A 16,930-nucleotide genomic window follows, 5' to 3' on the forward strand; every position below is an offset into this window, starting at 1 on the left:
CAGAAAACTAAGATCATGGCATCTGGTCCCATCACCTCATGGGAAATAGATGGGGAGACAGTGGAAACAGTGTCAGACTTTATTTTTGGGGGCTCCAACATCACTACAGATGGTGACTGCAGCCATGAAATTAAAGATGCTTACTCCTTGGAAGGAAAGTTATGACCAACCTAGACAGCATATTAAAAAGCAGAGACATTACTTTGCCAACAAAGGTCCATCTTGTCAAGGCTATGGTTTTTCCAGTGGTCATGTATGGATTTGAGAGTTGGATGTGAAGAAAGCTGAGCGCCGAAAAATTGATGCTATGGTGTTGGAGAAGACTCTTGAGAGTCCCTTGGACTGCAAGGAGATCCAACCAGTCCATCCTGAAGGAGATAAGTCCTGGGTGTTCATTGGAAGGACTCATGCTGAAGCTGAAACTCTAATACTTTGGCCATCTCATGCGAAGAGTTGACTCACTGGAAAAGACTCTGATGTTGGGAGGGATTGGGGGCAGGAGGAGAAGGGGACGACAGAGGATGAGATGGCTGGATGGCATCACCAACTCGATGGGCATGAGTTTGAATAAACTCCGAGAGTTTGTGATGGACAGGGAGGCCTGGCGTGCTGTGATTCATGGGGTCGCAAAGAGTCGGACATGACTGAGCGACTGAACTGAACTGGGGTCAATAACACGGTGCTAGTAAAATTCATTCATCGAGAGCCATTTGTGTATCACTTTCCAACTTACTGCAGGACTGGAACTTAAAAATTATGAAGCATCAGTGTTAGTAGGTAGGAGGACCACCTAATGCCGCTGCTATTTGGGGAACATGATCTGACACTTTATAGGATATGCTGTGACCTCATAATGGACTGTTTTCTACCTTATGGGTAGTGCTTTTATATTAGATCACTCTGCTACATGTATAGAAATATTAGGATCTTCTTATAAATGCTGTATTTTTTCTGAAAGAACAAGCTATCAACATAAATTGTAAATTCAAAAAGGAAAAATAAAGGCCATTTTATATTGTTCACCAGTATATCCTCAGTGTCTGACCCATACAAGGTATTCAGTGAATATTTCCAGAATGAATAATAAATGCATGAAGTTAAAAAATTCACTAGATAGTCATGCTTCGTTTCACTGTACTTGCCTTTGTCTATAAATATCTTAGTTATGGTAGGCATTTTATCTATTAAGTTATGATAATATAAAAGTAGTGTAACCATCTAGAAAATTAAAAAAGTAGTGGCATATTTCTATCCATTGCTCAGCCAAGTTAAAAAAATTGACTGGAATAAAAAAAATCAGATATCAGAGTTGTTGAAAATCATGATAAAATTATCTGGGTGGTAATACTGTTACTTTTGAGTTTGTGCTCTATAATTTGAGCAGTTTTTCCCGTACAATTTCATCATAGCTGCTGCTGCTGCTGCTCAGTCACTTCAGTTTTGTCCGGCTCTTTGGGACCCCATGGACTATAGCTCACCAGGCTTCTCCATCCATGGGATTCTCCAGGCAACAGATACTAGAGTGGGTTGCCACTGCTCTCTCCAGGGGATCTTCCCAACCAGAGATCGAACCCAGGTCTACCACACTGCAGGCAGATTCTTTACCATCTGAGCCACCAGAGAATCCCCAGTATTGACTTAATTTTAAAATCTTACCATAACAGAACTATAACTGCTTTTTAACTGAGTTCCATCTTATGAGTAGTTTCATATTAAAAAGTCTATGATCTTAATTAAGATGTCATTTTTATTAGAGTGACATGCTGAAGAAACTTCCTCTTGTAAGCCTACGATTTCTGTATATTTACTGAATACTGGTCCTTCCCTAGATACCTTATTTTGCAATGTTTAAATTATAATGTTCCATCCAAGAAAAAAACATTTTATCATAGCTTGATTGATCTCTCTGCTTGGATAAAGTGGGAGTACCTTTTCTCTGAGCCTTTAAAACTAGGGAAAGAAAGACCTCAGTATATAATCAGATCCATTAGACCCTAACTTCCAAATTACCCTTCTGGAACTCTAAATTCTGCTCAGAGATTTTAAGATTTTAGTTTGGTAATTTTGGCTGACATTCTATATGAGCTCTACAAATGAAATGCATGGCTCTAAAACCCTTCTTTTGGAGACCACCAAGCTAGAATTTGCTTACAACTTAGTCCCAAAAGAAGTAAATAACTTTGTGTTAAGATTTGTAGTTTCTTTTGGAGCTCATAGCTCTCATATGTTTCTGGTTTACATAGCCACCCATGTCATTAGAAATAGCACAATACAAGGTTAAAATACTCAGAAGTGATGAGAATTGTAGTCATAATATGATCATAATATTTTTAGGAATATGTCAAAATCCAATGGCAAATGCAGAATTTTAATAAAGGAAACTTCACTGAGTGATATCATGACTATTATAGCAAATCAAACCATTGAAATGTTTACATTAACTTTTCATTGCTATCAAATTTTGTATTGCCATCTAAAATCCTGCATTAAACTTGGAAATATATTCTGTTCTACATTTCATAGTAGATTTGTCTACATAAATGGAAATACTAGATGGACAGAGTAAGTAGTGAATTCACTTCTTTCATACTTTCTTTTTTCTGCCTGTGGTTTAGCTTAGTGAAAAAAAAAAATCAAATATTATACATGCATCTAGGTCTGACAAACAGGTCTCCATTTGTTAGGGGAAGCACACTGACTAAAACCACGCACCTTGGCCAGGCACCATAGTAACCATTTGCATGAGTTGTTTTATGACAGGAGGTCCTGGTAAGGCACACAGAATTAATAAGACACCACCAGCAGGAAGAGCTCGGGAAAGGTCAAAAGGAGACACCACATGTCCATCCACCTCCTAGAATCCTTCTCGCTGGCATCCCTCTTGGCTGAACAAAGCATGCACCACCAGGAAGGACTCTGAGTCAGAATGATTGGCTAAAGACAACCTGGAAACTAATCCCATCACCATAAAACATGACAGAGCAGTTCTCCTGGGTTCCCCTACCCTACTTCTCTCCACCTGGGTGCCCTTTCCCAATAAAATCTCTTGCATTGTCAGCACATGTGTCTCCTCAGACAATTCATTTCTGAGTATTAGACAAGAGCCCTGTTTCGGGCCCTGGAAGGGGTCTACCTTCCTGCAACATTTTTTCCTACAAAAGACTACTTTTTGTGCTTGATAATGGGTTACTTTAATCATCACTCATGCAAGAGAACTTCAGATAATTTCCTGGATACTGTTTGCAGTTTCTCTGTTGCAGGTAAATATTATTTTATTTGTGACATGTTTAGTAAGAGCTACTGAAATCATGTTTTCTTCATGTAGGTATTTAAGAAAATGTTTCCCTTTCATGACATTAAAATTTGCTAGTTTTCTTTTTTATATTTTTTTACTTAAGAATTTGCACCTTGAACAGAGACTCAAAATGTATCCAGAATTTTACACACTGACAAAAAAATGAATAATCTAAAATAATCTTTGACCCTGAAAATTGGAAGAACTACGTGTGATCCCTGAATACAAACCTCTGAATTTTCAAGTGAAGAAATTCACTCCCAGAGAAATAAGATGATTTTAAATGACTTGCCTAAACTGACAGTGAGATATAGTAAGGGGACTCCTTATAAATACATTTGAATAAAGTTACAGAATTGTAATTGCCCTATTTTTATAAAATGCAACTCTATTTCACTTCCTCTGTACTTGACCTTTTTAAACACCTTTTTAGAGAATAGAATAGCCAGTAGATGATGTTTTTGCCAGTGATCACAGAAATCATGTTTAAAGCTGCTCATCTAAGATCTCTGCATGAGTCTGATTACAAATTGCTGTTTTCCAGCAAAGGTTAGTGGGTACCTGTTTGACAGGAGCAAACCATGTGCTTTTCTTTCTTTCTTTTTTTTTAAGGTATTCTGAGGATAAATGTGAAAGGTGCCTAAAGGGATCTGTGAAGGCTGTCTGCAGATTGCACCATACATTTGACGAACAGGAGGTAAGGTCACTAGTCTCTGGTAGAACAATGGGAAAACAAAGGAGCATAGGTTGAACTTCAGTTGATGGTTTCCAAGAGTTCTCATTTTAATGCCACACCCAAACCCTAATACAATGACACTGATGTTCTTAGCCCCCATCCTTTTTCACTACAATAACTTTCAGTCTTTTAAGACTGATTCCAACTAGTAAAAGGAGTTAAGTATAAACAGAATTTCTTCCTTACATACTATCTAGAGAGGAAAATGATATATCAAAGTAAAATAACCAGAATATAAGTTGAAATTTACATAATTAAGAGAAAGGTTTTAATAGAAAGTATTCTTATATTTTTAGGTGGTATTAGTGCAGCCAAATATGGAGAAGCTCTACACAGTCAGCAAAAACAAGACCAGGAGCTGACTGTGACTCAGATCCTGAACTCCTTATTGCCAAATTCAGACTTAAATTGAAGAAACTAGGGAAAACCATTAGACCATTCAGGTATGACCTAAATCAAATCCCTTATGATTATACAGTGGCAGTGAGAAATAGAGTTAAGGGACTAGATCTGATAGACAGAGTGCCTGAACTATGGATGGAGGTTTGTGACATTGTACAAGAAACAGGGATCAAGATCATACCCATTGAAAAGAAATGCATAAAAAGCAAAATGGCTGCTGAAGAGGCCTTACAAATAGCTGTGAAAAGAAGAGAAGTGAAAAGGAAAGATATTGCCATTTGAATGCAGAATTCCAAAGAATAGCAAGGAGAGATAAGAAAGGCTTCCTCAGTGATCAGTGCAAAGAAATAGAGGAAAACAACAGAATAGGAAAGACTTGAGATCTCTTCAAGAAAATTAGAGATACCAAGGGAATATTTCATGCAAAGATGGGCTCGATAAAGGACAGAAATGGTATGGGCCTAACAGAAGCAGAAGATATGAAGAAGAGGTGGCAAGAATACACAGAAGAACTGTACAAAAAAGATCTTCATGACCCAGATAATCACGATGGTGTGATCACTCACCTAGAGTCAGACATCCTGGAATGTGAAGTCAAGTGGGCCTTAGAAAACATCACTATGAACAAAGCTAGTGGATGTGATAGAATTCCAGTTGAGTTCTTTCAAATCCTGAAAGATGATGCTGTGAAAGTTCTGCACTCAATATGCCAGCAAATTTGGAAAACTCAGCAGTGGCCACAGGACTGGAAAAGGTCAGTTTTCATTCCAATGTCACAGAAAGGCAATGCCAAAGAATGCTCAAACTATCACACATTTGCACTCATCTCACACGCTAGTAAAGTAATGCTCAAAATTCTCCAAGCGAAGCTTCAGCAATATGTGAACCGTGAACTTCCAGATGTTCAAGCTAGTTTTAGAAAAGGCAGAGGAACCGGAGATCAAATTGCCAACATCTGCCAGATCATTGAAAAAGCAAGAGAGTTCCAGAAAAACATCTATTTCTGCTTTATTGACTATGCCAAAGCCTTTGACTGTGTGGATCACAATAAGCTGTGGAAAATTCTGAAAGAGATGGGAATCCCAGACCACCTGACCTGCCTCTCGAGAAACCTATATGCATTTTAGGAAGCAAGAGTTAGAACTGGACATGGAACAACAGACTGGTTCGAAATAGGAAAAGGAGTATGTCAAGGCTGTATATTGTCACCCTGCTTATTTAATTTATATGCAGAGTACATCATGAGAAACGCTGGGCTGGAAGAAGCACAAGCTGGAATCAAGATTGCCGGGAAAAATATCAATAACCTCAGATATGCAGATAACACCACCCTTATGACAGAAAGTGAAGAGGAACTAAAAAGCCTCTTGATGAAAGTGAAAGAGAGTGAAAAAGTTGGCTTAACGCTCAACATTCAGAAAACTAAGATCATGGCATCTGGTCCCATCACTTCATGGGAAATAGATGGGGAAATAGTGGAAACAGTGTCAGACTTTATTTTTTGGGCTCCAGAATCACTGCAGATGGTGATTGCAGCCATGAAATTAAAAGATGCTTACTCCTTGGAAGGAAAGTTATGACCAACCTAGATAGCATATTAAAAAGCAGAGACATTACTTTGCCAACAAAGGTCCATCTTGTCAAGGCTATGGTTTTTCCAGTGGTCATGTATGGGTGTGAGAGTTGGACTATAAAGAAAGCTGAGCACCAAAGAATTGATACTTTTGAACTGTGGTGTTGGAGAAGACTCTTGAGAGTCCCTTGGACTGCAAGGAGATCCAACCAGTCCATCCTAAAGGAGATGAGTCCTGGGTGTTCATTGGAAGGACTGATGCTGACGCTGAAACTCCAATACTTTGGCCACCTCATGCGCGAAGAGTTGACTCATTGGAAAAGACCCTGATGCTGGGAGGGATTGGGGGCAGGAGGAGAAGGGGATGACAGAGGATGAGATGGCTGGATGGCATCACCGACTCGATGCACATGAGTTTGGGTAAACTCCGGGAGTTGGTGATGGACAGGGAAGCCTGGCGTGCTGCGATTCATGGGGTCGCAAAGAGTCAGACATGACTGAACAACTGAACTGAGCTGACTGAGTACTACAAAAGGGCTTCCCTGGTGGCTCAGTGGTAAAGCATCTGCCTGCCAATGCAGGAGACGTAGGAGACTGAGCTCATTCCCTGGGTCGGGACATTCCCTTGGAGGAGGAAATGGCCACCCACTCCAGTATTCTTGCCTGGAAAATCCCACGGACAGAGGAGTCTGGCAGATGCAATGAGTAGGACATGGGTTGCAAAGAGTGGGACATGACTGAGTCACTGAGCACACAGGCAGACTACTACAAAATATAGGGCTACATTTGGTGTTTCTCATTTTCAATGATTTAGACCTAAATCAGGAATTAAACAGACATGAGCAGGTCATGTACAGTTCACAATTTCTGATTAACAATTAATGATAACATTAAATTTCATACCTGTAGAGCTTATGGGAGTGGTTATTCTCCCCTTGAAGAAGTTACAAACCTGCTTTGATTTATTCTTTGTCCACTCACTCATTCAAATAACATTTATACATAATTCACAAAGCCAGGCACTGTGTCAATTACTTTTAAGAAGTAAATCTTGAAGCATCTATAATTTCTGGCTTCCTATCATCTCCCATAGTTACTCACTAGAAAAGAGATGTCTTTTTCCCCTCAAAATAGTTCTATTTTCATTGCTAGCACCACATTTCAGACTTCATTCCCAGACTACCTTATTGATCCCCTTGCTTCCACTCTCACCTTCTTTGGCCTAGTATACACTAAAGTCTAATGAATCTTCCCCCAGACAATCACTCAAATCCTGTCTCATGCAAATGATTAAATTATTTCATAGTACCTTCTGTAAGGTATAGTTCAGGCTGAAGCAGAAAAGGAGGAGAGACGACCTCAACAGAAGTTCAGTTCAGTTCAGTCGCTCAGTCGTGTACGACTCTTTGCGACCCCATGAATCGCAGCACACCAGGCCTCCCTGTCCATCACCAGCTCCTGGAGTTTACTCAAACTCATGCCCATCTAGTCGGTAATGCCATCTAGCCATCTCATCCTCTGTCGCCCCCTTCTTCTCCTGCCCCCAATCCCTCCCAGCATCAGGGTCTTTTCCAATGAGTCAACTCTTCTCATGAGGTGGCCAAAGTACTGGAGTTTCAGCTTCAGCATTAGTCCTTCCAATGAACACCCAGGATGGAAGTAGGTCACCTTTATTCAGGCAAGGATGGGCGACAGTCGGCCTAATGAGCCGGCTGAGCACAAGAGGGATCAGGGAGGCTTCATATTTAAAGGGACATTTGTGGAAGTGATAAGGGAAACGTTAGGCAGGAAGTTCTGGGTATTCTTTAGTTGAGATGGCATTTGTAGTTGGGCAGGGGGTGATAAGTCCTCTGGGCAGGGGATGATAAATCCCAGATAGATACAACTGGCCTGGAGCATCAGGGTGGGACCTAAAGTTTGGTTTTGTTTTCTCTGATACAGCAAGGGCCTTTGAAACTGTTGTTTTCTTTTCTAGGCCCAAAGACTCCTTTACCTTCCATTTTTCTTTGCTTGCATAGACAACTTTAATAGCTTAACATTAACATCTAAATACAACTCTTGGACTAACATTCTGTGTCCTCCCTATCTTGGCTCCAGTCTTATCTCACCCAGCATAACTTAGGTTACTCCTCTAAACAGATCTGCTCCACCTGTATAATCAACCTTCTGAACTCTAATCTTGCCAACTGCATTCCTAATTTTGGTCTAGTGCTATATTCTTCCTTTGTTTTGGAAAGTTTTCAACTCTTTTCAACTATTTAAAATTGATCTACATTACAGTGTCTACCACAAAGCCTATGAGAATTATATTAAAAGGATACTTTTTTATTTTTTAATTAAAAAAAATTAATTTTTTTACCTAAAATTTTTGTTGGCCATGATGTGCAGCTTGCAGGATCATAGTTCCCTGACCAAAGACTGATTCTGGCCCTGGTAGTGAAAGTGCCGAGTTCTAACCACTGGACTGCCAGGGAATTCCCTAAAAGAATAATTTTTAGATTCTGATTGTTTGGTTCAAAGCCACACCCTGCTGGGCAGAGTTTAAATTAAACTGAAGCGACAATTTCTGCCACCACAAGGGGAAAGTTGCAAGAGATGAGGCCAATATAGATAAAAAGCAAAGCCTGGTGATACAGAAATGAGTCCTGATGACTTCTGAGTGATTGCATTTATTGTAAATACAGACTTACAGTGATTCTACCTGCCTAGATGTTTTTGGTTCCATAAATCCATCAATCCTTTTTTTCCTTTAGCTAATTTCAATGGCATTTTAGTCTTGTAACAGAAGGAGTCTTAGCTAGCAGTCCACTGTGCTTGCTTTATCTGACTATTGCATTTTTTTGTCATGCTACATGGAAAGTCAAACTACAATAAAAAGTGTCTTGGTATTCCTTTCTAGAGTTATATCCTTGACCTGGACACCCTGTAACCTCTAGACATTGCTAATTTCTTTCCCCTCAGGATTTATTTTTCTTACCCATGGCTAACTGTTCCCCCCTGCCTCCCTGCCTGCTTTTTTCCCTTACCTTGTTTCAGAAAAAGAATCTTTAGAATTAACTAAATACACTCATACAAATCCTATCATCTCAATGATCTTGATAAGAGTTTATAGATTAGTTTGTTAGAATACCTTCTTTCTTAAGGGCATAAAGATAAAAATACACACATAAAATGTTTTTCAAAGAACCTGAAGTACAGAAACAACACAAAAATAATATTTTTATAGCTATTATTATTATTATAGATTCCTTTATTGTGTCCTTATATTAAAACCTCTCCAAAGTGGACCAAGATTTTTTCTTTTTTTCTTTTTTTGAAGGGGATAACAATTCAGATACCTAAGAATATTTGAACCAATACTTTATAATTTTAAATTGTTCTGCTTGATGAATTATTCATATTTTCTAAATTAACTCAAAATAAGCATAATAAGTGGGTATCAGTAAATTCACACCTTAAGTAATATTTAAGTCTCATATTGGAGAAAGCACTTTTACAAATGGAAACAATCCATTCTTTAAGATGCATCAGCATATATGTAGCTATTATTTAGTGAAAATTTGCATCAACATCCCAACAATTATAGCTTAGCAATTATCATCAAAGCTGGGGATGATGTGAGACACTGAAACTGAAACAGAAGGAAAGGGGACAGTGTACAAACTTTAAAATAACGACATAGCCCAAGGACACACATCACTGATAGAGGGCAGCAAAGGAGGAGATGGTTAGATAGTATCACCGACTCAATAGAGGTGAATTTGAGCAAACTTCATTCCAGGATATAGTGAAGGACAGAAGAACCTGGCATGCTGCAATCCATGGGGTCAGAGTCAGACATGATTTAACAACCGAACAACAACAAAGGCCCAATGGCTGATGAGTCAAATTCCACTAGACCTTGAGCCTCTACTTATAACTCATCTTAACACATAAGCAAACTAAATGACACACCCACCAGCACCATGACAGTTCTCAGGCCAACCATTAAGAACAAAAAGTGGGAAGTGGGTCAATTCCTAGAAATCCTCACCCCTTCTCTGAAATGGTTGGAATAATTCTCTCACTCATTAGCCTGTGAAATTACCCAACGCATAAAAACTAACCATCCCATATTTCAAGGCTGCTTTCTGCTTCTGAGATTGCACACTGCCTGTAGAGTATGTTTCTGTCTAGATAAATCCACATCTTACCTATCACTTTATCTCTCACTAACTTCTTTCTGCAAGGTTCTGACATCAAGAACCTGCACTTTATTAAGTGCTGAAACCGGGTGTGTGATCTTAATTGGGAAATTGGGAATTTTGGCTGGGTTCAAGTCCCAGTCATGTGGGTTCAAGTCCTAATCCGAGTTCAGTTCAGTTCACTTCAGTCGTTCAGTTGTGTCCAACTCTTTGTGACCCCATGGACTGCAGCTTGCCAGGCTTCCCTGTCCATCAGCAACTCCCGGATCTTACTTAAACTCATGTCCATCGAGTCAGTGATTGCCATCCAACCATCTCATCCTCTATTGTTCCATTCTACTCCTGCTTTTAATCTTTCCCAGCACCAGGGTTTCCCAGCTACAGGTGACCAAACTATTGCAGTTTCAGCATTAGCATCAGTCCTTCCAATGAATATTCAGGACTGATTTCCTTTAGGATTGACTGGTTTGATCCTCCTACAGTCCAGGGACTCCCAAGAGTCTTCTTCAACACCGCAGTTCAAAAGATCAATTCTTCAGCACTCAGCTTTCTGATGGTCCAACTCAAACATCCATACATGACTACTGAAAAAACAATGGCTTTGACTAGATGGCCCTTTGTCAGCAAAGTAATGTCTCTACTTTTTAATATTCTGTCTAGGTTGGTCTAGCTTTTCTTCCAAGGAGCAACCATCTTTTAATTTCATGGCTGCAGTCACCATCTGCACTGATTTTGGAGCTCAAGAATATAAAGTCTGTCACTGTTTCCATTGTTTCCCCATCTATTTGCCATGAAGTGATGGGACCAGATGCCATGATTTTAGATTTCTGAATGTTGAATTTTAAGCCAACTTTTTCACTCTCCTCTTTCACTTTCATTCAGAGGCTCTTTAGTTCTTCTTCACTTTCTGCTATAAGGGGGGTGTCATCTGCATATCTGAGGTTATTTATATTTCTCCTGGCAATCTTGATTCCAGCTTGTGCATCATCCAGCCTGGCATTTCTCATGATGCACTCTCCATATAAGTTAAATAAGCTGGGTGACAATATACAGCTTTGATGTAATCCTTTCCTGATTTGGAACCAGTCTGCAGTTCCATGTCCAGTTGTAACTGTTGTTTCTTGGCCTACATGCAGATTTCTCAGGAGGCAAGTCAGGTGGTCTGGTATTCCCATCTCTAAAAATTTTCCACGGTTTGTTGTGATCCATGCAATCAAAGGTTATGGTGTAGTCAATTAAGCAGAAGTAGATGTTTTTCTGGAACTTTCTTGCTTTTTCGATGATCCAAAAAATGTTGGCAATTTGGTCTCTGGTTCTTCTGCCTTTTCTAAATCCAGCTTGAATATCTGGAAGTTCACTGTTCACATATTGTTGAAGGCTTGACTTGGAGAATTTTGAGCATTACTTTGCTAGCCTGTGAGATGAGCACAATTGTACAGTAGTTTGAGCACTCTTTGGCATTGCCTTTCTTTGGGATTCGAATGAATACTGACTTTTTCCAGTCCTGTGGCCACTACTGAGGTTTCCAAATTTTCTGGCATATTTAATGCAGCTCTTCCATAGCATTATCTTTTATGACTTGAAATAGCTCAACTGGAATTCCATCACCTCCACTAGCTTTGTTCGTAGTAATGCTTCCTAAGACCCACTTGATTTCACATTTCAGGATGTCTGGCTCTAGGTGAGTGACCACACCATCGTGGTTATGCAGATCACTAAGACCTTTTTATTATAGCTCTTCTGTGTATTCATGCCACCTCTTTTTAATCTTTTCTGCTTCTGTTAGGTCCATACCATTTCTGTCCTTTATTATGCCCATCTTTGCATGAAATTTCCCTTGGTATCTCTAATTCTCTTGACAAGATCTCTAGTCTTTCCCATTCTATTGTTTTCCTCTATTTCTTTGTATTGATCATTGAGGAAGGCTTTCCTATTTCTCCTTGCTATTCTTTGAAACTCTGCATTAAGATGGGTACATCTTTCCTTTCCTTTTCTCCTTTACCTTTCACTTACTTCCTTTTCTCAGCTATTTGTAAGACCTCCTCAGACAAGCATTTTGTCTTTTTGCATTTCTTTTTCTTGAGGATGGTCTTCATCACTGCCTTCTCTACAATATCCCAAACCCCTGTCCATAGTTCTTCAGGCACTTTGTCTATCTAATCCCTTGAATCTATTTGTCACTTCCACTGTATAATTGTAAGGGATTTGATTCAGGTCATACCTGAATGGTCTAGTAGTTTTTCCTACTTTCTTCAATTTAAGTCTGAAATTTGCAATAAGGAGTTCATGATCTGAGTCACAGTAAGCTCCCAGTCTTATTTTTTGCTGACTGTATAGAGCTTCTTTATCTTTGGCTGCAATTAATATAATCAATTTGATTTCAGTATTGACCATCTGTGATGTCCATGTGTCAAGTCTTCTCTTGTGTTGTTTCAAGAGGGTGTTTTCTATGACCAGTGCGTTCTCTTGGCAAAACTCTGCTAGCCTTTGCCCTGCTTCATTTTGAACTCCAAGGCCAAATTTGCCTGTTACTCCAGGTATTTCTTGACTTCCTACTTTTGCATTCCAGTCCCCTATGATCAAAAAGACATCTTTTTTGGGTGCTAGTTCTGGAAGGTCTTGTAGGTCTTCATAGAACTGTTCAACTTCAGCTTCTTCAGCATTACTGGTTGGGGCATATATTTGGGATTACTGTGATATTGAATGGTTCGCCTTGGAAATGAACAGAGATCATTCTGTCATTTTTGAGATTGCACTCAAGTACTACATTTCAGACTCTTTCGTTGACTATGATGGCTACTCCATTTCTTCTAAGAGATTCTTGCCCACAGTATTAGGTATAAATGTCATCTAAATTAAATTCACCCATTTCAGTCCATTTTAGTTCACTGATTCCTAAAATGTCAATGTTCACTCTTGCCACCTTCTGTTTGACCACTTCCAATTTACCTTGACTCATGGACCTAACATTCCAGGTTCCTATGCAATATTGTTCTTTACAGCATCAGACTTCACTTCCATCACCAGTCACATGCACAACCGTGTGTCATTTTCATTTTGGCTCCATCTCTTCATCCTTTCTGGAGTTATTTCTCCACTCTTTTCCAATAGTATATTGGGCATCTACTGACCTGGGGAGTTCATCTTTCAGTGTCATATCTTTTTGCCTTGTCATACTGTTCATGGCGTTCTCAAGGCAAGAATACTGAATTGGTTTGCCATCCCCTTCTCCAGTGGATCACATTTTGTCAGAACTCTCCGCCATGACCATTGGTCTTGGGTGGCTCTACATGGCATGGCTCATTGTTTCATTGAGTTGGATAAGTCTGTGATCCATGTGATCAGTTTGATTAGTTTTCTGTGATTGTTGTTTTCATTCTGTCTACCTTCTGAAGGATAAGAATAAGAGGCTTCTGGAAGTTTCTTGATGGGAGAGACTGACTGTGGGGGAAACTGGTTCTTGTTCTGATGGGCGGAGCCATGCTCAGCAAATCTTTAATCCAATTTTCTGTTTCAAAAGTACCGTAATGAAGAGAGATGTGCTGGTGAATTACAAAGTAACAACACCCAAGAAGTAAACAGTGACACTTTTCAATAAAAGGGCATGGGGAAGGTGAGGAATTGTTACTTGAGAAGGAAAAAATGATTGCATTTTACCAAGATAATTAAAGAAATGCTCCATTGTGAAAAATAGTTTCAAGTAATTCACACACCATCCATGAAGCAAAGGATTCCTGTTCTGTTCAACTGCAGAGTTTTCACAGCTAAGACTTGAAGTTGGTAGCAAAGAGGAGGCAACAGAGTCAGTGAGCAACATCTTCACACCTCTTTAGTCATCATGAGTTAGACAAAGGACATTAGAAAATGTGAAATTTGGGGAGTCTGTGGAATTTTACATATCATACACTGCTTAATATATTATCTTTGGAAAAGACCCTGATGCTGGGAAAGATTGAAGGCAATATGAGAAGAGGGAAGCAATGGGTGAGACAGTTGGATAGTATTATCAATGCAATGGACATGAACTTGAGTGAACTCCAGGAGATGGTGAGGGACAGGGAGGCCTGGCATGCTATATCAATGGGATTGCAAAGAGTCAGACATGACTTATCAGCTGAACAACAACAAACAATTCCACTGAATACTCTGTTGGTCCTTTTGGGCTACTGTAACAAAACATTCAATACTATACATTGGACTGCTAGTAAACAACAAATATTTCTATCCAGGATCAAGGTACTGGCAGTTCAGCATCTGGTGAGGACCCCTTCCTGGCTCATAATTGGTCATCTTTTGCGTGTGTCCTCACATAACAGAAGAACTGAGGGATCTCTCTGGGGCCTCTTTTATTAGAGCACTAAACCCATCTATGAGGATTCTACCCTCCCAACCTAATCAATACCCAAATCCCCACTTCCAAAATCAATCATACTGGGAGTTAGGTTTCAAAATATGAATTTACAGGAAACAGAGGACACAAGCACTCAATCTCTAGCAGTTATAGCTGCTATATATTTTCCCATAGTTATACTTCTTTTCTGATTATCTCAGATAGGAGCAAGAGAGTCTTGATGGCCATGACTGTCCCATATTTCAAATAGTTCTGAGAAACTGAGAAGGGTGAATGAAAGTGAATTACATAAAAAATTATTTATTTGAAAGCAATAGAAACTATTCCTACTAACTTAAGCAACTCAAGATTTACCCGTTGTAAACAGGCAGAATAACAGGCTTCCTAAACATCAAACCAGAGAAACTCTTGAGATTTAAAATACAATGTCATTAGGCCATTACCCTTAGAATAAATCCTCTCCAAGTAGTTTATTTCCTTGAGCCATGCTACTCAAGAATCAAATTCCAGAGTCTTGACTTAGCTTTTAACAAATAACAAACACTTGGCCAGGAAAAAGAGGGGTGATTTTGTTCATAGTCCCAAGACTAAATTTGGAATGAAAGAGTTTATGCATAGATAATAAAATAGACCCCCCCAAAAAAAAAATTGCTGAGGGCAACCAAAAATTCATTGTCATTTACCTAGAGAACTCAGAAAATACATAATTGATCCTAGTGCTATATTTAAAAAAAAAAAAAAATCATGTGAAAAACTGAAATCTCTCAAGCTGATTATCATTTCTTTAGGTACATATATATTTTGGGGGGGGGAAATATTCAAAGAAAAATATTGATGCCCTCATTGGTATAATAAAAAGTTGTCCACTTTTAAATACAAATTTAGCTTTTAATAAAAAACAGCAAGACTGACTCCTTCTGAGTTTTAATTTCTTTGTCTGTGAAATGAGAAATTGAGACTAGATAATCTCCAACTCCCACATTCTTTAAATTTATGAAGATAATGACCCACTGCAAGCCAGTCTCAAACGTTAAACTATTTTTAAGAAATGTTTAGAAACTAAAACTAACCCTTTGATATTTTGGCCTATGATCCAGAGTGGCTGGGTTTAGGGAAATAGGTCACAATAGGAACTCTTTTCCTTGAAGTTATGAGTAAACCTCTGATGTCTGTCCTGGGTTTATTAACTGAGTAAACTGTTACAGTTCACAAGAGCAAAACTGTGAACTTTCTGGAGTAAATAGAGTTAGATATCTTGACATCGAATAAAAAACCAATTGAAGGATCAAGATGGTGGAGGACTAGGTGGACATGGAGTATATCTCTCTCCATTGATACATCAGGAATACACCTTCAGACACAGAAGTGCATGCAGAACATCAGCTGAGAGTGGACAACAGTACCTGACCAACAAAAAAGAAGATATAGAACTACACAAAACCCAATAAGATGAAGGAACTTATTGATTTCCTTCAATAAGTTGAAGGAATTGGCGGGGGGGGGGGGGGGGGGGAACAGGAGTGTTAGTAGGACTGGACCTGCCCTCAGCAGGTGAGGGAACTGAAGCAGGGGTCTGATTCCCACATCAGGACAATTGTCTGAGTAAGAGGAGAAACATTTAAGGCTGAGAGTGAAACAGCTGATCTGTGGAAGCCTAAATGGAATGAGAATCAGATATTCCTTGCCGTAGGCATAAATATTCCAGGCAGGGATGCAGGTCCTCTGGAAGGTGCAGCGACTGGGAGCTGGAGTTTAGGGATTGTGGCACAATCCCAGGGATAGGGCTGCTGTTGACTGCAGACAGATGGATCAACGGGATGTGACAGAGGGGATTGTGGTGGGAAATGCCTGTAGAAGAAAGCCAGGCAGCCTTGGAAGCAAGGCGATACTGCTGAGTCACGTGTAGGGGGTGGAGCCATCACCATAGCCTCTCTCTCCCTAGGCGCCAGGATTGGCAGCTGAACAATAGAGAGGCTGGCCCATCAAACACCTAATGCGCTGAACTACAGAGTAAGACCCCACTCAGGGCGCCCCTTTAAGTGCCTGACGTTCTACAGACTAGGACCCCAACCAGGGGCGCCCCTCTATGTACCTGATGCGCTGAACAACAGCGAAGGACCCCAGGCAAGGGAGCCCTCTAAGTACCTAAACAGGTTGAGTTACTGAGAAAGACTGGCCAAAGAGACCTTCTGATCGCCAGCAACAAGAGGCTGGAAAAAAAACTCTGTTAGGGCCATAACTCCTGCGGCGGAGGCAGTCCATGTCCCTGATCACTTGGCGGTACCAGGGTACCCACAAGCCAAGCAGCGGTGCCACCTTCACACTCAACTCTCACTGGGGCAAAGCTGCCACAGGCAAAAAATGTCTTGCATTTGTGCATGCAGGGTCA

This window comes from Cervus canadensis, chromosome 3 (genome assembly GCF_019320065.1).
Source record: "Cervus canadensis isolate Bull #8, Minnesota chromosome 3, ASM1932006v1, whole genome shotgun sequence".
Lineage (NCBI taxonomy): Eukaryota > Metazoa > Chordata > Mammalia > Artiodactyla > Cervidae > Cervus > Cervus canadensis.